This window comes from Moschus berezovskii, chromosome 6 (genome assembly GCF_049115385.1).
Source record: "Moschus berezovskii isolate FMDL1 chromosome 6, NW_MosBer_1.0, whole genome shotgun sequence".
Lineage (NCBI taxonomy): Eukaryota > Metazoa > Chordata > Mammalia > Artiodactyla > Moschidae > Moschus > Moschus berezovskii.
Window position 1 is genome coordinate 27,944,722 of NC_142465.1, and position 22,416 is coordinate 27,967,137.

Sequence of the window (22,416 nt, forward strand, 5' to 3'; positions counted from 1 at the left end):
TATCCAAGTTTTAATAAATGTATATAGAGTAGACGGTATTATCTCTTGTGCCCTTAAAAAATGGTGTGTGGGGGGATCCCCATTCCTGAAGTGTGGGTTGTAAATAGTGATTTCCTTCCATAAAGTACAGTATAGAAAAGGGTGGAGTGTGCAAAAGAGTGATCTTATTGTAGAGAAACAGGATGGAATCTACTTCAAGGCAGGTTATCAAGGTCAGGATCGATGATAGTAAATCACATTAAGTGTATGTACCATTGATACGATATGATGAAATGGCTCTTACCTCTGTGATCCTCCTCCCCTAAAACTTCTGACGCTAAGCTAATCATGAGGAAAACTTCAGAAAAACCCCAGTAGTGGGGTATGCTGTGATGTCACTAACCGGGATTCTTCAAAACCATCAAGGTCACCAAAAACAGGGGAACTATGAAAAACTGTCACAGCCAAAAGGAGCCTAAGAGGACATGATGACTAAATGTAGTGTGGCATCCTGGGACAGAAAAAGTACACTTGGCAGTAATTAAGGAAATCTGAGCGAACCATGGACTTGAGTCAATAATAATTTATTGATATTCATCCATCCTTGGTAACAAATGGAGCACACTAATGTAAGATGTTAATAATAGGGAAACTGTGTGCCAGCTGGCAACTCAGTGTACTCTCTGCTCAATTTTCCGTCTAAAATCGTTCTGTAAATAAACTCTATTAATGAAAATAAGGGAGAGATAGGAAAGACTAGGGAGCATGGGTAGCTAATGAGGGATATCAAGCTCAGTGTTGGCCGTCATTGAATTTGGGACCAAAGTGGGTCTCTTGGAGGGTGTGAGGCCTCAGTCCCCCCCGCCGAGGACCTGGTCTGGCTGAGATGGCCTGGGCACAGGTGAGGATGAGAACCATGTGTTCTCCATCTCTGTGCCTCCGGTCCAGCACAAGACCTTCAATGTGAGCACTGATGTTCGTTAAGTATCCACTGTGGACCTGACACCGCGCTAAGCGCTTTAGGTACATTGTCTCACATAGGTGTACATGGAAGGGAGACCGAGGCACAGAGAAGTTAAGTCGCTTACCCAAGGACACATAGCTCGTAAATGGCAGAGCCAGGATTTGAACTTGGGCAGTTTGACTTCAGAGCCCCAGGCTGTGTACCACCACCAGCAGACACCCAATAATGCAGATAGTACGAAATGACTTTCTGTTGTCCATGTTCCATTTCAGGTATGAATCTCTGGTTTTGAGCACTAAAATTCTCAAACTATGTTTGGCAGACCCAGCTGATCCTCAGCATCAGATTTATCGTCCTGGGGTTTGATTATGAAGACAGGTCAGTAAGATCTGTGACATATAGCAATTTATGATATCACTGAGGCATGGATCAGTCGCTGTGCTGTGAGGCTTGATGGTGGCATTCTGTTTAGCACTCACTTATGTGGGGCACTCTCAGATCTAACGCTGTGGACCGGGATTCTCAGATGCTGCCTCTTTGGCTCCAGCATTCCGCATTCCGCATACTGATGGAGGCTTCCGCCTCGGTGCATAGGCTCAGAAGTGATACTAATGACAAATGTGTACATGGATTTCTTACCTTGATGCCTAACTCACAGCACCACTGCTTCCCAGGTGGTGCTAGTGGTAAAGAACCTGCCTGCCAGTGCAAGAGACGTAAGGGACACAGGTTTGATCCCTTCCCTGTCAGGAAGATCCCCTGGAGGAGGGCATGACAACCCACTCCAGTATTCTTGCCTGGAGAATCCCATGAACAGAGGAGCCTGGTGAGCTACAGTCCACAGGGTCGCAAAGAGTCTGACAAGACTGAAGTGACTTAGCACACATGCACAGCACCAAAGCACAGGTCATTACATAGATGTGAGCCATAATTGAACACATGACCAAATGCTTTATCTGTATGCCTGGCATCATGGTTTCCCCAGGACAATCCATCTTATGACTGTTATTTCCAGATAATTATTAATTAACAATGCCCTCTTTAGTTTTCAAAATGTTCACATCTGAATGATAACTTACACAGCCACCATGTCTATAATACAGAGAGATAATCTGCCACTCCCAAGCTAAAACTCTCGAGACCATGCCAACTGCCTTTGCAATATGTTGGTGACAGCTGGCTCTCTTGTTCCTAGAGCTTTGGTAGAGTGAGTTCATCTGAACAAAAATGATGTTGAAAAAGAAATCAGGGTTTTCAGGGGTATGATTTTTTATTCATTCCACATAGATTAATGGTTTTACAGCTTTTACAATTTCAGCTATATTTCTTTTACAGCCAAAGAGTGTACCTATTGCAGCAAGCATATTTATTAAGAAAGAAATATATTTTGTCACCATCACTTAAGCTCCCAAACTAGATGGTTGCCCTTAAGAAGTGACAGGTGACATCATCCTCTTTGAGGATGGTCAGCGTGGTCAAGTGTGAAGCCACACTGAGCACCAGGGCATCAACAGCCATCTTCTTGAAACAGGGCCAAAGAAGGAAACACTTGAATTCAAGCCCACTTGACTTCTAATTTCAAGGTGTTGGCAGTTCTCTTGCTTGAAATTTCTTTTCTAGGCTCGTATATCTTGTCTTACACTGTATACATTTTTTTTTTTTTTATTTTGGCTGCATGTGATCTTAGTTCCTTTACCAGGGCTCAAACCCTCATCCCCTGCAGTGGAATCACAGAATCTTAACCACTAGATTACCAAGGAAGTCCCTGAGTGTCTAAAATTTGACCATGTTGCTGTATCACCCATCACCATGGACCTCTTCTCTAGTTCTTTACTTTTCTCTTCTATCTAGGTCATTTTGCCATGTTTATCTCTTTATCATTTGGAAGGTTAACAGATTTGCTGAACACTATGGGTTTTTACTGACAAAACCTTTTCAGCTAAGTACCAGCTGTTAATTCCCATCATTTTCTTTCTCTCAAGAATTTTGAAATTTGTTGCAAAAGTCTCTTCTCACAAGGTCACATAGCAGCCTCCAAGAAATCCAAATATATACTCAATTCTAAGTGTCAACTAAAGCTGTTGATAAAACGTCTTCTGTGTGGTAAAGGCCACTGCTGCTGACTCTGACTAACTATAGTATAAATGTAAATCCAAACCCACATGCTGCTGCTGCTGCTGCTAAGTCACTTCAGTCGTGTCCAACTCTGTGTGACCCCACAGACGGAAGCCCACCAGGCTCCCCCGTCCCTGGGATTCTCCAGGCAAGAACACTGGAGTGGGTTGCCATTTCCTTCTCCAATGTGTGAAAGTGGAAAGTGAAAGTGAAATCGCTCAGTCGTGTCCGACCCTTAGCGACCCCACAGACTGCAGCCCACCAGGCTCCTCCATCCGTGGGATTTTCTAGGCAAGAGTACTGGAGTGGCTTGCCATTGCCTTCTCCGAACCCACATGCTAGCAAGTCTATTGTTACTACTTTTGAGGAGATGTTTTTACTCACTCAGAACTTTGGTCAAGACAGACACATTTATTTCTCATCTCTCTTAGGGAGCAATTGTTTTATAGCCCATTCTTTCAGGGTCCCAGATTTATATGGCCATTTCATCCTAACCCCTGACTTTAGCAAGGTCAGGATCTTGTTTTTGCTCCCACAGAGCTGTTGAAACTACGTTTCTTAGTTCTGAAATTGGCAAATACCATCTGAGCTTGGGCTTTCAACTTCTTTGTTTTGGGCCCCCAAGGATTTCTCTTACTTTTTTTCATTCTCATCTTTGCATTTGAGAAAACATTGATTATATTTTAACCATCTTTCCCAAGTATACTGTGGTGGAAGGAATTTCAAATTACCACCATATTGTAGATAGTGGAGGTTAATAGTGATAATTCTATCAGGAAAGTACAGGAGTTTTTTGTTTTTTTTTTTTATTGCTGCCTTTAATGAGATTACCATCTTGTTGGGCATTTATTTGGAGATATCTTATAAAGAAATAAATATCTTTCAAGAGTAGACTCAAAAAACATCTATTTCTGCTTTATTGACAATGCCAAAGCCTTGGACTGTGTGGATCACAATAAACATTCTGTGGAACATTCTGAAAGAGATGGGAATACCAGATCACCTGACCTGCCTCTTGAGAAACCTATATGCAGGTTAGGAAGCAACAGTTAGAATTGGACATGGAACAACAGACTGGTTCCAAGTAGGAAGAGGAGTACGTCAAGGTTGTATATTGTCACCTTGCTTATTTAACTTATATGCAGAGTACATCATGAGGAATGCTGGATGAAGCACAAGCTGGAATCAAGATTGTTGGAAGAAATATCAATAACCTCAGATATGCAGATGACACCACCCTTACAGCAGAAAGTGAAGAGGAACTAAAAAGCCTCTTGATGAAAGTGAAAGAGGAGAGTGAAAAAATTGGCTTAAAGCTCAACATTCAGAAAACTAAGATCATGGCATCTGGTCCCATTGCTTCATGGGAAATAGATGGGGAAACCGTGGAAACAGGGTCAGACTTCATTTTTGGGGGCTTCAAAATCACTGCAGATGCTGACTGCAGCCATGAAATTAAAAGACGCTTACTCCTTGGAAGGAAAGTTATGACCAACCTAGACAGCGTATTAAAAAGCAGAGACATTACTTTGCCAACAAAGGTCCGTCTAGTCAAGATTATGGTTTTTCCAGTGTTCACGTATGGATGTGAGAGTTGGACTGTGAAGAAAGCTGATCGCCAAAGAACTGATGCTTTTGAACTGTGGTGTTGGAGAAAACTCTTGAGAGTCCCTTGGACTGCAAGGAGATCCAACCAGTCCTTTCTAAAGGAGATCAGTCCTGGGTGTTCATTGGAAGGACTTATGCTAAAGCTGAAACTCCAGTACTTTGGTTACTTCATGAGAAGATTTGACTCACTGGAAAAGACTCTGATGCTGGGAGGGATTGGGGGTGGGAGGAGAAGGGGACGACAGAGAATGAGATGGCTGGATGGCATCACCAACTCGATGGACATGAGTTTGAGTGAACTCCGGGAGTTGGTGATGGACAGGGAGGCCTGGCGTGCTGTGATTCATGGGGTCGCAAAGAGTTGGACACCACTGAGCCACTGAACTGAACTGAAGAGTAGACTCTCCCAGAGTCTACTCAGTGTAACTAACATGAGTAACATGTAACATTTGTCAGTTGTAACAAACATCCTGGGTTCATGGCTCTTCCACCATATACCGGCATTGCAAGCAGGAGCTTTGTTACTGTTGCTTGGGTTAAGTGGACTTATCATCTAAGTGAGAACCAAGAACTTAGTGAAATACATTTGAAAGTTAGAGCAAGAAAATCATCTAAGATAAAAAGCCTTTTGAATAATGAAGGAAAGATGTTCATTTATCACCCAGACCAGGATATATTCATGCCCCAATCAAAGTTGAGAAATCCTGTAGAATCCCAGGGGGAGGGTATCATATAAGCAGTGTTTTTCATAGAGGGAGTTGTCTGACCAATAGAATCATCTCAAAAGTTTGTTTTTATCAGTAGAGTTGAGAACTCCACTCTCACCTATTCTGATTCAGTAGACAGAAGCAGAATCTGGAAATCTGTACTTTTAGCAAGCACCTCTGGTAACTAATAAGTGCAGTGAAGTGGGAGAAGCCGTAGTGCTGACTGTGTTTGCATTTGCAAGAGAAGGTTGCCATCATTTCAGGAGTCCCACTGATTCATGCAGTAGGAATAGAAAGAGCCAAACAATAGAAAATCTGTTTGCGTCCTTGAGATTGAAAGTCTCCAAGTCTGTGCTGTGTTAAAACCTAAACTTTGTGCCATTACAGAGAAAAACAGACACGGAGGCAAATGGACAGACAGAAACCCCTCTGTGGTTAGTTTAGCAGCCTTGATCCAAATATGTGCCCATCTGGATTCTCATGACATCAGACCTGGTCCACAGTAGAATGAAAAATGCTTAATCGGAGTCCAGAGAAATACACCCACAACCATAAAAGAAGAGCTGCTGGAGTAAGAACTAGACTGAATCTTCATTCCAGGCCCACCTGAAGAGGATCTGTCCCCATTGTAATTGAGGAAGGGCTTGGTCATTAGTGCCAAAACCACATAGTATCTAAAGCCATGTGTCATTTACTATTTCATACAGCATAATTTCTTTAACCATTCCTTAACTATATATATATATTTCCTCCCATCATGTGATTTTAATCCTTATCCCTAAGTTAGTTCTTTATAAAACGTAAATTAAAAGAATATCTCTGGAAATTTTATATAGCAACACCCAGAATCCCTGTCCTGCTGCCATCTACTGAAATGGTGACCAAGTAGGAGCACTGGTAGGAAAGAAAATGCTGCAGATTATATGAAGTGTGGGAGGAGAGGAGGGACCCAAAATCAATAGGATTAGGCAGGTGATTAAGTTTATTAAAAAAACAATAATTGTGAGGGCAATGGTCCTTTAAGGAATGTTGTTAAAATGAACTATTTTAAAGAGTGCCATCCACGTGGAATCTTGTTTGGGGGAAAAGTTGAGAGGAATTTCTAATGAAGAACCTTGCTATGATTGTTGCCTTAGGCACCATTTTTGGTTTACAAATTACATGCCATTTTACAGACAACTAAAGAAACATGATCCAGTTGTATTATTCTGTTACCCTGTGTTTTAACAGTTCCATATGGTTATCATCACTCGGCTGATTTCTTCATAAACAATTAAAAATCTAGTTAGACGCAGGGAGAAACCATGTGAGCATGTTTTCCAGTTGCTGGTGACACTGCATCTCCTCCGCATCCCTTTATTCGCTAACAAATTACTCAGCCTGCTGGAGCAGGATCCCTCAAAGGCTGGGAAATGACATCCTTTGTCTGAGACATCCCCTCTTACCACAACTAAAATTGGGCCTTTAGGCAAACAATAACACAGAGATCTGTTTTGTTTCTGTGGCACCAAATGACAGTATTAAGAAATGAAGCCAGTGTGAAGAACAATGTAAAAACCATTCAAGGTAAAGACATTGACAATAAATCAGTAATATGTAGACCCATTTGAAAGGATGTATCGGCCAGATAGGCTAGATTTTGCTGTAGTAACATCCATTCCCAAATCCCAGTGAGATGATTACAAGGGTTTGTTTCTCACTGATGCTATCGGTCAGGGTGGGGGTGAATCCAAGTTATTGACAGGTCATTACTCTGAGCCTCAGGCTGACAAAGAAGGAATTATCTGGAAAGTCATTAATCGGCGTGGCAGAGGGAAAAACAATGTGCTAGGTTTGTTACCTTTATTGTCTTGTTCAACCTGCCAGCCATCCAGTGAGATAGGTAGTAGTAATATTTCTATTTTATCGATGAGGAAGTAAGTGTAGAACACTCAAAGAACTTATTCAGAATTACCACCTTCAGTTCAGTTCAGTTCAGTCGCTCAGTCGTGTCCGACTCTTTGCAACCCCATGAATCACAGCACGCCAGGCCTCCCTGTCCATCACCAACTCCTGGAGTTCACTCAAACTCATGTCCATCGAGTCGGTGATGCCATCCAGCCATCTCATTCTCTGTCGTCCCCATCTCCTCCCGTCCCCAATCCATCCCAGCATCAGAGTCTTTTCCAGTGAGTCAACTCGTCGCATGAGGTTGCCAAAGTATTGGAGTTTCAGCTTTAGCATCAGTCTTTGCAATGAACACCCAGGACTGATCTCCTCCAGAATGGACTGGTTGGATCTCCTTGCAGTCCAAGGGACTCTCAAGAGTCTTCTCCAACACCACAGTTCAAAAGCATCAATTCTTCAGTGATCAGCTTTCTTCACAGTCCGACTCTCACATCCATACATACATGACCACTGGAAAAACCATAGCCTTGACTAGACAGACATTTGTTGGCAAAGTAATATCTCTGCTTTTTAATATGCTATCTAGGTTGGTCATAACTTTCCTTCCAAGGAGTAAGCGTCTTTTAATTTCATGGCTGCAATCAGCATCTGCAGTGATTTTGGAGTCCAAAAAAATAAAGTCTGACACTGTTTCCACTGTTTTCCATCTATTTCCCATGAAGTGATGGGACCAGATGCCATGATCTTCGTTTTCTGAATGTTGAGCTTCAAGCCAACATTTCACTCTCCTCTTTCACTTTCATCAAGAGGCTTTTTAGTTCCTCTTCACTTTCTGACATAAGGGTGGTGTCATCTGCATATCTGAGGTTATTGATATTTCTCCCGGCAATCTTGATTCCAGCTTGTGCTTCTTCCAGCCCAGCGTTCCTCATGATGTACTCTGCATATAAGTTAAATAAGCAGGGTGACAATATACAACCTTGACGTACTCCTTTTCCTATTTGGAACCAGTCTGTTGTTCCATGTCAAAATTCAATTCTAGGTCTGTCTGAATGAGGCAGGTAGGCTCTAAGATGGCCCTCAAAATCTCACACCTTGAGATTCACGTCCTTGTGTAAGTGCCTCCCCTTGAACGTGGGCCAGACTGAGCACTTGCTTGCAATGGATAGCGTATGGCAAAGGTGACAGAATGTTGCTTCCAGTTTAGGGTATAACAGATAGCCACTTCCACCTTACTGGCAGACTTTCTTAGCTTTCCCTTGCCAGCTTTGATGAAACAAGTGGCCATATTGGTTAATTCACTTGCCAAAAGCTGAGGAAAAACCTCTGTTCGACAGCCCTGAAGGAACTGAATCCTGACAACGTCCATGTCAGTGAGATTGGTTGAATCAAGTGAGACCTCAGTTGAATCTTCAAGTGAAACCTTAGTCCTGTTCAATGCCTTAATTGCAGCCTCATGAGATTCCCTAAATTAGAGAATCCAGCTAAGCCATGTGCAGATTCCTAACTACAAAAACTTTGAAATAATAAGCGTGTGCTGTTTTAAGCCACTAAAGTTTGTGGTGATTTGTCATACAGCAAGAAGGAGACAATGTTCTTTCTACTGCATGAATTAGCCTCTTTTTGGCAGAGTATCCCACCCAAGCCTGTTCTTCTTACAGTCTTTGTTTTGGTTGATAACATTCTATCCATTTGGTCTCCTAAGTCATAAACTTGAGAGTCCCCCTAGATTCCACCTACTCCGTCACTCTTCACATAAAAAGAGTCACCAAATTTTGTATACACTAGATCCTACGCATCTAAAAGATGTTTCCTTTTCGATTCCACAGTTCAAATCAGGGTATAAAATCACCTCTTACCAAGAGTTTCCCATAATAGAGACACCTGCAACCAGACTTGCTCCCTTCAAATTCATCCTCTAACCTATCACGTCTCCTACATTGCTTCTAAAATAAGTCTATACTTTACAGCATCCTAATATGACCTCATGCGATGAGTTGACTCACTGGAAAAGACTCTGATGCTGGGAAGGATTGGTGGCAGGAGGAGAAGGGGATGACAGAGAATGAGATGGCTGGATGGCATCACCGACTCGATGGACATGAGTTTGAGTGAACTCCGGGAGTTGGTGATGGACAGGGAGGCCTGGTGTGCTGTGATTCATGGGGTCGCAAAGAGTCGGACACGACTGAGTGACTGAACTGAACTGAATATGACATGGTAATTCTATGATACTTTACTACAGACTTCATGTTACCTTCAGAACCTTTCTCCCATCAAGGTCCCAGGGAAAAAAAAATGTTCTCTATACTGTTTCAGGGAAGGATTGTGAGATGGAAACAGGGAAACAAATTCAGCAAAATCCTGGCTTTGAGAATTTGGGCCAAAATCTTGAAGGGCTCAGGGTGTGTATCTTATACCATGTAGTTTTTAAAGAATACGTGATCAGTCCCAATTCGTTTTTCCCATCCCAGACTAGATAATGGTTCTGTAGACTGAGGCCAAGGAAGGATGCAGGGAAAGCATGAAAACCTAAGTTGTCCGTGTTGCTTCCTGACTCACTGTCCCCATCGCGGTCCTGGGGAGAGGAATCATAGAGTTTGGGGAATCAGAGAACAGAGAGACCTGCACCAGGCTTCCTGGGCTGGAAGGAGGAGGCGAACAAGGGCAAGCCTGACAGAGTTCCCTGGCACCTAGCCTTGCCTATGAGCATTAGAGACACAGCTGAGTGTGATGTCTAGACAGACAGACAAGTGGCCATCTGAGTAGACTCCTGATAGGAGGCCAGATGGGAAGGAGGGAATATTAGTGGACGCCAGAATAGGCAGATGAAGAGGAAAAACAGTCACTTTCCCTCTCCCTGTCCTCCATCCATTTTTTAGCGCTTTGGTAGTCCCCAAACTTCGACACAACCTAGGGATTGGGGAAAGTTCCCCAATTCTGATTTAGCATCCACACCCTGGCAGGAAAGAGATTTGAAACATAGATTTCACTCTGTCACCAAGATTCTTCTAAAATGCCTTCTGTTTCTCCCACTACTTGGAGAGAAGGCATTTGGAAACCAAGTGTCATCCTAAAATCTTGGTACTTTGGGTAGGAATTTGACTCTTGAGTACAGTGGGATGATGTGAGAAGACTCAAGAAAAAGAGTTACCCAGAGGCTCAGCCCCAGACACTTGACCCATCCATCCTTCCCAGGGTTGTCTCCACCACATCCCTTCCCTGTCTGCTCCTCATTTGTCCTCATGGCCTTACCCCGGGAATTCTACTCCTCCATCTACAGAGACCCAGGAAGAATCACATCCATGAAAACTACTGCAGGCCACACTCCAGTCTTCTGTCTGGTGCAAGGACCAGGGAGAGAAGAAGATACTCAGGTTCCTTCTAGTTCTTTTTTTAATCCCTCACCACAAAACTCTCTATTGTATTGCCCAAACTGTGACTAGCAAGGAAGCCCTTTCCTTGTAAGCAACCCCAACTCCTGAGCTCCCACTGGACTTTCATAAGAATACTTTGGCCATCTCCTGCAAAGAGTTGATTCACTGGAAAAGACTCTGATCCTGGGAGGGATTGAAGGGCAGGAGGTAAAGGGGATGACAGAGAATGAGATGGCTGGATGGCATCACCGACTTGATGGAGGTGAGTTTGAGTGAACTCTGGGAGTTGGTGATGGACAGGGAGGCCTGGCGTGCTGTGATTCATGGGGTCGCAAAGAGTCAGACCCAACTGAGCAACTGAATTGAACTGAACTGAATGGCCTGGGGGGGCCCAGGGTGGAATTATCTGGATTTGAAAAGAAGGGGGAATTACAGCCCTTGGGGAGTAGTGTCCATCAGTATTTGAGTGTGATGAAATGTTCAGAGACCAGGGACAGAGAGGCTTATGGGCTATTAGAAAGTAGGAAGAAAACAAACCAGATAATTATTCACTTAGAAGTCAGTTCCTGATGCTGCCAACCACTCCGTCCAATGACCTTCCCATGGGAGAGAATGATGGAATCACTGATCCTGTACAACGTAATCAACAAGCACAGTTTTGGGGAGGTATTTGATGCTTGGTCCTTTGGTCTGGTCTTAGCATGTATTTAGATGTTTGTGTGTTTATAAACCTGGGACCGTAAAGCAAACAGTGGAGAAGGTGTGTTGTTATTGGTATGTGCATGTATGTGGCATCCCTATTAATCGAAGAAACCTGACAGCAACGTCAGCCTCAGTGCAGGATAACTCGCTGCTGTTTCTGTTTCCTCCTGTTCCTGAACCGAATCCCCTCCCTCCCCAACCTTCTCATCTGCTTGTAACCTGCATTTCTCCTCCACCCCAGGCAAATGCAGGGTCTTCTCAACCACCATTTCACTCACTTCTGGTCTCTGTGGTCCTCATCACATTTTGGGAACCGATTCGACCCTTCCTCCCTCCACTCCTGTCCCCTCCCTAGACGGTGTCTGCTCTGCGGCCAGCCAGCTCTGCCTTTCAAAGCTCTCCGTGCAGCCAAAATTGCTGCCTTCATTTCCAGTATATACTGTACCAGGGGACTTAAAAGCAACAGAAACTTATTCCCAACCAGGGGGCTTCAAACAGCAGACATTTATTGTCTCACAGTTCTGGAGGCTGGAACTCAGACATTAAGGTGTCGGCAGGGCCATGCACTTCAGCACCTCTGAAGGCTCTAAGGGAGACTCATTCCTCGACACACCAGCCTCTGGTGATAACTGTCGGTCCTTGGTCCGCAGCTTCATCACTCCAAACTCTGCATCTGGCATCCCCTGCGGTTGGCCCTGCATCTCTGTGTCTTCACGCAGCATCCTCCTCTGTATGTGTGTCTGTGTCTAAATGTCCCTCTTCGGAATCAGAACAAGATGGCGGAGGAATAGGACGGCGAGACCACTCTCTCCTCCACAAATTCATCAAAAGAACATTTGAACGCGAGTAAAATCCACAAAACAACTTTTGAATGCTGGCAGAGGACGTCAGGCACCCAGAAAAGCAGCCCATTGTCTTCGAAAGGAGGTAGGAAAAAACATAAAAGATAAAAAGTGAGACAAAAGAAGTAAGGACGGAGCTCCGTCCTGGGAAGGGAGGCTTTAAAAAGAGAGAAGTTTCCAAACACCAGGAAACACTCTCACTGGCGAGTCTGTGGCGAGCCTTGGAAGCTCAGAGGGCCACATAACCCTCTTTTTTTTTTAAGATTTTTTTTAAAACCCACAGATTACCCGCCAAACGGTAACTCCCAGCGGAGAAGCAGCGCAGACGCCTGCATACGCCATTAGCAGTGGGGGCTGGGCAGGGAGGAGCCGGCTGAACTGCTTAGAGAGAGGACTGGGGTTGAATGCCGCGAGAACAATTTGAGAGAACTGGGGAGAGCAAAGCAGACTGTGGGATAGCTTCCCCACGAAAAGGTGGAAAGCTCTAACCTATGACTCGGCCAGCCCCGCTCACAGAATAAAGGACTGAGCTGAGCGAGCCGGCTGCGGTCGGCCCATCCCCCATCCCCCGCTGAGACAGGCAGGGAGCGCAGCGAGAGCCGGAGCGGGCAACCACGGCCCCAGAAAGGCATCTGATACAAACTGCAGACAGGCTTGTTGCTAATCAGGACTTCTTGGGCTCGGGCCGGTCGATATCCCCCTGAGAAGGTGTGCCGGTAGTATACCCAGAAAACTGAGTGGCGGGGACTGGGGAGGCGATAAGTCGCAGAGACTGCGCTCGCCAAACATCTGGTCCCCTGAGCTGCTCGGACTGGGGAAGGCACAAAACACAGGCCCAACCAAGTCTGCGCCTTTGTGGAGTACCTGAGAACCTGAACTTGAGCCGCTCAGACGTGGGAAGTGCATACAACCCGTTGCCGGCCTCAGACCATTCCTGGCAAAGCAACCTAGAGCCTGTGCAGTATAGACTGGGACAGCATACGTGCTGTGAGCGGGGGCAAACCCAGTGTGGCCGAGACGCTGCGAGCACTCCCACAGACGCCAGAGATAATCGACTGCAGCGTTCCTCCCTTCCCAGAACAGGACTGAACAACTGAGCCTTAAAAAGTGTCCACCCACCCCCTAGTACCAGGGCGGAAATTAGAAACTGAAGAGACCAGCAGACAGAAGCTAAAACAGAGGGAACCACCTTGGAAATGACAGATAGAGACGTCTAGAGACTACTCCAAGAATAAGACCAAAACCAGAGGCAAGAGGCTTAAGCCCGAATCCTGAGAACCCCAGAGAAGTCCTGACTCCAGGGAACATTAATCGATAGGAGCTCATCAAACGCCTCCATACCTACGCTAAACCCAAGGGTCAACAAGTTCCAGAGCAAGACATACCACGCAAATTCTTCAGTAACACAGGAAACTAGCCCTGAGCTTCAATATACAGGCTGCCCAAAGTCACTCCAAATGCACTGACATCTCATAAGTCATTACTGGACACTTCATTGCACTCCAGAGAGAAGAAATCCAGCTCCACCCACCAGAACACCGACACAGGCTTCCATAACCAGGGAACCTTGACAAGTCACCTGTCCAACCCCACACACAGCAAGGAAACTACATAATAAAGAGAACTCCACAAACGACCAGAAGAGGGAAAGGCCACCCCAAGCAAAGCATTATAAGCAAGATGAAGAAGCAGAGAAATACCCAGCAAGTAAAGGAACAAGATAAATGCCCACCAACACAAGCAAAAGAGGAAGATATAGGGAATCTACATGAAAAAAAATTTCGAATTTTGGTGGTGAAAATGATTCAAAATCTTGAAAGCAAAATGGAGTTACAGATAAATAACCTGGAGAAAAGGATTGAGAAGATGGAAGAAAGGTTTAATAAGGACTTAGAGGAAATAAAAAAGAGTCAATATACAATGAATAATACAATAGATGAGATCAGAAACACTCTGGAGGGAACAAACAGTAGAATAACAGAGGCAGAAGACAGGATAAGCGAGCTAAAAGATAGAATTGTAGAAATAAATGAAACAGAGAGGAATAAAGAAAAACAAATTAAAAGAAATGAGAACAATATTAGAGACCTCTGGGACAATGTTAAACGCTCCAACATTCGAATCATAGGAATCCCAGAAGAAGAAGACAAAAAGAAAGACCACGAAAGAATACTTGAGGAGATAATAGCTGAAAACTTCCCTAAAATGGGGAAAGAAATAATCATCCAAGTCCAAGAAACCCAGAGAGTCCCCAACAGGATAAACCCAAGGCGAAATACTCCTAGACACATATTAATCAAATTAACAAAGATCAAACACAAAGAACAAATATTAAAAGCAGCAAGGGAAAAACAGCAAATAACACACAAGGGGATTCCCATAAGGATAACAGCTGATCTTTCAACAGAAACTCTTCAGGCCAGGAGGGAATGGCAAGACATACTTAAAGTGATGAAAGAAAATAACCTACAGCCCAGACTACTGTACCCAGCAAGGATCTCATTCAAATATGAAGGAGAAATCAAAAGCTTTACAGACAAGCAAAAGCTGAGAGAATTCAGCATTACCAAACCAGCTTTCCAGCAAATGCTAAAGGATCTTTTCTAGACAGGAAACACAGGAAGGGTGTATAAACTCGAACCGAAAGCAATAAAGAAAATGGCTACGGGATCGTACTTATCAATAATTACCTTAAACGTAAATGGGTTGAATGCCCCAACCAAAAGACAAAGGCTGGCTGAATGGATACAAAAACAAGACCCCCATATATGTTGTCTGCAAGAGACCCACCTCAAAACGAGGGACACATACAGACTGAAAGTGAAGGGCTGGAAAAAGATATTCCATGCAAATAGAGACCAAAAGAAAGCAGGAGTAGCAATACTCATATCAGATAAAATAGACTTTAAAACAAAGGCTGTGAAAAGAGACAAAGAAGGAAACTACATAATGATCAAAGGATCAATCCAAGATGAAGATATAACAATTATAAATATTTATGCACCCAACATAGGAGCACCGCAGTATGTAAGACAATTACTAACAAGTATGAAAGGGGAAATTAACAATAATGCAATAATAGTGGGAGATTTTAATACCCCACTTACATCTATGGATAGATCAACTAAACAGAAAATTAACAAGGAAACACAATCTTTAAATGATACAATAGACCAGTTAGACCTAATAGATATCTATAGGACATTTCACCCCAAAACAATGAATTTCACCTTTTTCTCAAGTGCACATGGAACCTTTTCCAGGATAGATCACATCCTGGGCCATAAATCTAGCCTTGGTAAATTCAAAAAAGTTGAAATCATTCCATGCATCTTTTCTGACCACAATGCAGTAAAATTAGATCTCAATTATGGGAGAAAAACTATTAAACATGCCAACATATGGAGGCTGAACAACACGCTGCTGAACAACGAACAAATCATAGAAGAAATCAAAAGAGACATCAAAATATGCATAGAAATGAATGAAAATGAAAACACAACAACCCAAAACCTCTGGGACACTGTAAAAGCAGTGCTAAGGGGGAAGTTCATAGCAATACAGGCACACCTCAAGAAACAAGAAAAAAGTCAACTAAATAACCTAACTCTACATCTAAAGCAACTAGAAAAGGAAGAAATGAAGAACCCCAGGGTCAGTAGAAGGAAAGAAATCATAAAAATTAGGGCAGAGATAAATGCAAAAGAAACAAAAGAGACTATAGCAAAAATCAACAAAGCCAAAAGCTGGTTCTTTGAGAAGGTAAATCAAATTGACAAACCACTAGCCAGACTTATCAAGAAACAAAGGGAGAAGAACCAAATCAATAAAATTAGAAATGAAAATGGAGAGATCACAACTGACAACACAGAAATACAAAGGATTATTAGAGAATACTATCAGGAATTATATGGCAATAAAATGAATAACCTGGAAGAAATGGACAAATTCCTAGAAAAATACAACTTTCCAAAACTGAACCAGGAAGAAATAGAAAATCTGAACAGACCCATCACAAGCACGGAAATTGAAACTGTAATAAAAAATCTCCCAGCAAACAAAAGCCCAGGTCCAGATGGCTTCACAGCTGAATTCTACCAAAAATTTAGAGAAGAGCTAACACCTATTCTACTCAAACTCTTCCAGAAAATTGCTGAGGAAGGGAAACTTCCAAACTCATTCTATGAGGCCACCATCACCCTAATCCCAAAACCTGGTAAAGACCCCACAAAAAAAGAAAACTACAGGCCAATATCACTGATGAACATAGATGCAAAAATCCTTAACAAAATTCTAGCAATCAGAATCCAACAGCATATTAAGAAGATCATACATCATGACCAAGTGGGCTTTATCCCAGGAATGCAAGGATTCTTCAATATCCGCAAATCAGTCAACGTAATACACCACATTAACAAACTGAAAAATAAAAATCATATGATTATCTCAATAGATGCAGAGAAAGCCTTCGACAAAATTCAACATCCATTTATGATAAAAACCCTCCAGAAAGTGGGAATAGAAGGGACATACCTCAACATAATAAAAGCTATATATGACAAACCCACAGCAAACATTATCCTCAATGGTGAAAAACTGAAAGCATTTCCCCTAAAGTCAGGAACAAGACAAGGGTGCCCACTCTCACCACTACTATTCAACATAGTTCTGGAAGTTTTGGCTACAGCAGAGCAGAAAAAGACATAAAAGGAATACAAATTGGAAAAGAAGAAGTAAAACTTTCACTGTTCGCTGATGACATGATCCTCTACACAGAAAACCCTAGAGACTCTACCAGAAAACTACTAGAGCTAATCAATGATTACAGTAACGTTGCAGGATATAAAATCAACACACAGAAATCCCTTGCATTCCTATACACTAATAATGAGAAAATAGAAAGAGAAATTAAGGAAACTATTCCATTCACTGTTGCAACGAAAAGAATTAAATACTTAGGAATATATCTACCTAAAGAAACAAAAGACTTGTACATAGAAAACTATAAAACACTACTGAAAGCAATCAAAGAGGACACTAATAGATGGAGAAATATACCATGTTCATGGATTGGAAGAATAAATATTGTAAAAATGAGTATACTACCCAAAGTAATTTATACATTCAATGCAATCCCTATCAAGCTACCAACGATATTTTTCACAGAACTAGAACAAATTATCTCACAATTTGTATGGAAATGCAAAAAACCTCGAATAGCCAAAGCAATCTTGAGGAAGAAGAATGGAACTGGGGGAATTAACCTGCCGGACTTCAGGCTCTACTACAAAGCCACAGTCATCAAGACAGTATGGTACTGGCATAAAGACAGAAATATAGATCAATGGAACAAAATAGAAATCCCAGAGATAAATCCACGCATCTATGGACACCTCATCTTTGACAAAGGAGGCAAGAATATAAAATGGAGAAAAGACAGTCTCTTTAACAAGTGGTGCTGGGAAAACTGGTCAGCCACTTGTAAAAGAATGAAACTAGAACACTTCCTAACACCATACACCAAAATAAACTCAAAATGGATTAGAGAGCTAAATGTAAGACCAGAAACTATAAAACTCCTAGAGGAGAACGTAGGCAAAACACTCTCCGACATAAATCACAGCAGGATCCTCCATGACCCACCTCCCAGAATATTGGAAATAAAAGCAAAAATAAACAAATGGGACCTAACTAAAATCAAAAGCTTCTGCACAGCAAAGGAAACTATAAGTAAGGTGAAAAGACAGCCTTCAGAATGGGAGAAAATAATAGCAAATGAAGCAACTGATAAAGGATTAATCTCCAAATTATACAAGCAGCTCCTGCAGCTCAATTCCAGAAAAATAAATGACCCAATCAAAAAATGGGCCAAAGAACTAAACAGACACTTCTCCAAAGAAGACATAAAGATGGCTAACAAACACATGAAAAAATGCTCAACATCCCTCATAATCAGAGAGATGCAAATCAAAACCACAATGAGATACCATTTCACACCAGTCAGAATGGCTGCTATCCAAAAGTCTACATGCAATAAATGCTGGAGAGGATGTGGAGAGAAAGGAACCCTCTTACACTGTTGGTGGGAATGCAAACTAGTACAGCCACTATGGAGAACAGTATGGAGATTCCTCAAAAAATTGGAAATAGAACTGCCATATGATCCAGCAATCGCACTCCTGGGCATACATACCGAGGAAACCAGAATTGAAAGAGACACGTGTACTCCAATGTTCATCGCAGCATTGTTTATAATAGCCAGGACATGGAAGCAACCTAGATGTCCATCTGCAGACGAATGGATAAGAAAGCTTTGGTACATATACACAATGGAGTATTATTCAGCCATTAAAAAGAATACATTTGAATCAGTTCTAATGAGGTGGATGAAACTGGAGCCTATTATACAGAGTGAAGTAAGCCAGAAAGAAAAACACCAATACAGAATACTAACACATATATATGGAATTTAGAAAGATGCAAATCATAACCCTGTATACGAGACAGCAAAAGAGACACAGATGTATAGAACAGTCTTTGGGACTCTATGGGAGAGGGTGAGGGTGGGATGATTTGGGAGAATGGCATTGAAACACGTATGTTGTCATATGTGAAACGAATCACTAGTTCAGGGTCAATGCGTGTTATAGGATGCTCGGGGCTGGCATGCGGGGATGACCCAGAGGGAGGATAAAGGGAGAAGGGAGGTGGGAGGGGGGTTCAGGAGGGGGAACTTATGTAAACCCGGGGCGAATTCATATCATTGTATGGCAAAACCAACCAATATAATATTGTAAAATAATTTGCCTCCAATAAAAAATAAATTAATTACCTAAAAAAAAATAAATGTCCCTCTTCTTCTAAGAAAAGCAGTTATATTGGATTAGGGCTGACCATAATGATCTCATTTTAACTTGACATGTTATGGGTTATAGCTGCAAACACCCTCTTTCCACATAAGGTTACATTCACAGATACTGGGGTTTAGAACTTCAACATATTTCAGTTCATTTCAGTCTCTCAGTCGTGACCAACTCTTTGCGACCCCATGAATCACAGCACACCAAGCCTCCCTGTCCATCACCAACTCCTGGAGTTCACTCAACTCATGTCCATCGAGTTGGTGATGCCATCCAGCCATCTCATTCTCTGTCGTCCCCTTCTCCTCCTGCCCCCAATCCCTCCCAGCATCAGAGTCTTTTCCAGTGAGTCAACTCTTCACATGAGGTAGCCGAAGTATTGGAGTTTCAGCTTTAGCATCAGTCCTTCCAATGAACACCGAGGATGGATCTCCTTTAGAATGGACTGGTTGGATCTCGTTGCAGTCCAAGGGACTCTCAAGAGTCTTCTCCAGCACCACAGTTCAAAAGCATCAATTCTTCGGCAATCAGCTTTCTTCACAGTCCAACTCTCACATCCATACATGACCACTGGAAAAACCATAGCCTTGACTAGACGGACCTTTGTTGGCAAAGTAATGTCTCTGCTTTTTAATATGCTATCTAGGTTGGTCATAACTTTCCTTCCAAGGAGTAAGCGTCTTTTAATTTCATGGCTGCAATCAGCATCTGCAGTGATTGTGGAGCCCAAGAAAATAAAGTCTGACACTGTTTCCCCATCCATTTCCCATGAAGTGATGGGAGCAGATGCCATGATCTTTGTTTTCTGAATGTTGAGCTTCAAGCCAACATTTTCACTCTCCTCTTTCACTTTCATCAAGAGGCTTTTTAGTTCCTCTTCACTTTCTGACATAAGGGTGGTGTCATCTGCATATCTGAGGTTATTGATATTTCTCCCGGCAATCTTGATTCCAGCTTGTGCTTCTTCCAACCCAGCGTTCCTCATGATGTACTCTGCATATCAGTTAAATAAGCAGGGTGACAATATACAACCTTGACGTACTCCTTTTCCTATTTGGAACCAGTCTGTTGTTCCATGTCCAGTTCTAACTGTTGCTTCCTGACCTGCATACAGGTTTCTCAAGAGGCAGGTCAGGTGGTCTGGTATTCCCATCTCTCTCAGAATTTTCCACAGTTTATTGTGATCCACACAGTCAAAGGCTTTGTCATAGTCAATGAAGCAGAAATAGATGTTTTTCTGGAACTCTTCTGCTTTGTCCATGATCCAGCGGATGTTGGCAATTTGATCTCTGGTGCCTCTGCCTTTTCTAAAACCTGCTTGAACATCTGGAAGTTCACGGTTCACATACTGCTGAAGCCTGGCTTGGAGAATTTTGAGCACGACTTTACTAGCGTGTGAGATGAGTGCAATTGTGTGGTAGTTTGAGCATTCTTTGGCATTGCCTGCTGCTACTACTAAGTTGCTTCCATCGTATCCAACTCTGTGTGACCCCATAGATGGCAGCCCACGAGGCTCCACCGTCCCTGGGATTCTCCAGGCAAGAACACTGGAGTGGGTTGCCATTTCCTTCTCCAGTGCATGCAAGTGAAAAGTGAAAGTGAAGTCGCTCAGTCTTTTCCAACTCTTAGTGACCCCATGGACTGCAGCATACCAGGCTCCTCCGTCCATGGGATTTTCCATGCAAGAGTACTGGAGTGGGGTGCCATTGCCTTCTCCGTGGCATTGCCTAGGGAGGCACAATTCAACCCTCATCGATCCCATATCCATCTCTGAATTAAATTAAAAACAAACTAACAGAGTTTGATTGAGGAGGCCAAATCAAGAGCAGAATCTATGCAGGCCCAGGCAGGAAGCTGGAAGTCTTTGGTCAGGGAATTCTGGGAATTCTAGGAAGAACCCCAAGGGTGGTGCAGAGGGGGAGGAGTCTAGGCTGTTGATGGGCACAGTCTCTCAGCCCATAGGCACTGTCCCCTGTACAGATGAGTGTGAAAGGGAGAGGGTCTGCACAGGGCCCTCCAAAGAATGACCAGCCAATGTATGTTCCTGGGAGGGCTTCAGCAGCATTACCCAGGAGCTGCTTAGGAATGCAGGATCCTGGTTCCCACACCCAGCCAACTGAATCTGAACCTTTGGAAGTGAAGGGTGGGGCGGCAGGTATCTGGGTGTTCCCCAAGTTCTATGATTCATATGCACGCTAGAGCTTGAGAGCTGCTGCTTGGGAGCTTGAGTCCCAAGACAGAGTTCATCTGGTCCCTCTAAGGGTCTGTGGGCATCACCAACAAAAGATACACACCCTCTGCTAGCCACTCAAATGATACAGATACCATTATGTAAAAAGGCAGCCCAATTCTTTGGGGAAAACATCTCGAGGCAAAACTCCGTTTCTTCTGTTGAGCAAAAATCTTCATCTCTATAGTTTCCAGCTCTGGTGAATGTTATTCTCTGGAACTCCAAAAGAAATTCATTCTCTTTTCTGAAAATTACAGGTTGAAGGTATTCAAAATTAGCTGTTGTGTCCTCAGTTTTCCCCTCCGAAGTCCACGTTTCTAGACCGTGTTTGTTCATTTACAGGAAGAAAATGAAAGAAATGAAAGTCACTCAGTCGTGTCGGACTCTTTGTGGCCCCCTGGACTATACAGTCAGTGGAATTCTCCAGGCCAGAATCCTGGAGTGGGTAGCCTTTCCCTTCTCCAAGGGATCTTCCCAACCCAGGGATTGAACCCAGGTCTCCCACACAGCAGGCGGATTCTTTACCAGCTGAGCCACAAGTAGAGGAGGAAGGTATGACATAAAGGGGATGCCAGGACTGAGTGTGAGACATTAAGTTCTTTTTTGGTGAAGACATTCGATTTGAAACCTTAAATGATGTTAAAAGAGAATATGAAGTATTTTTTTAAATGTTTTTCAAAAAAGAACCATATGTTAGAAATGACCTTCTCAGTTAGATGACAGGAAGGATAAGGATCCCAACCAACTCTTTTTTTCCCAGATCCCTGCTCACAGAGGCAAAAAATTTCTAAGACTCACTCAATTTTCCACCTACAAAGATGAGAAATATTGGAGATAAAAACATGGGAGATTTTGAAAAGGGTAAAAAGGAATTGCTGGATATCTTTTATGTGGAGCGTCAATGGCCATCAGATTTCATAAATGTGCACACTTTTGTCTTTGACTAGAGTGTTTACACCCTGCAGAAATAGAAGTTAACTTGTAGAGAACAGAGAGTAATGCATATGATGCTTGCTGTAGAAATGCTAACTGTGTCCAGGGGAATGCAACTGATGTTACTCTCTGGATATTGCCCCATTCCGCCAGTCCTAACACTGTAAATTCACGTCCCAAATTCCTCATCTGTCCATACGTACATGGCATAT

At 43.0% G+C, this 22,416-nt stretch overlaps 1 long non-coding RNA gene across 1 annotated transcript in view; it reads right to left on the reverse strand.

The window, feature by feature from the left end:
- The window catches only part of LOC148777559 (uncharacterized), a 70,542-nt gene that overhangs the window by 9,475 nt on the left and 38,651 nt on the right, over positions 1-22,416 (reverse strand). The window lies entirely within an intron of this gene.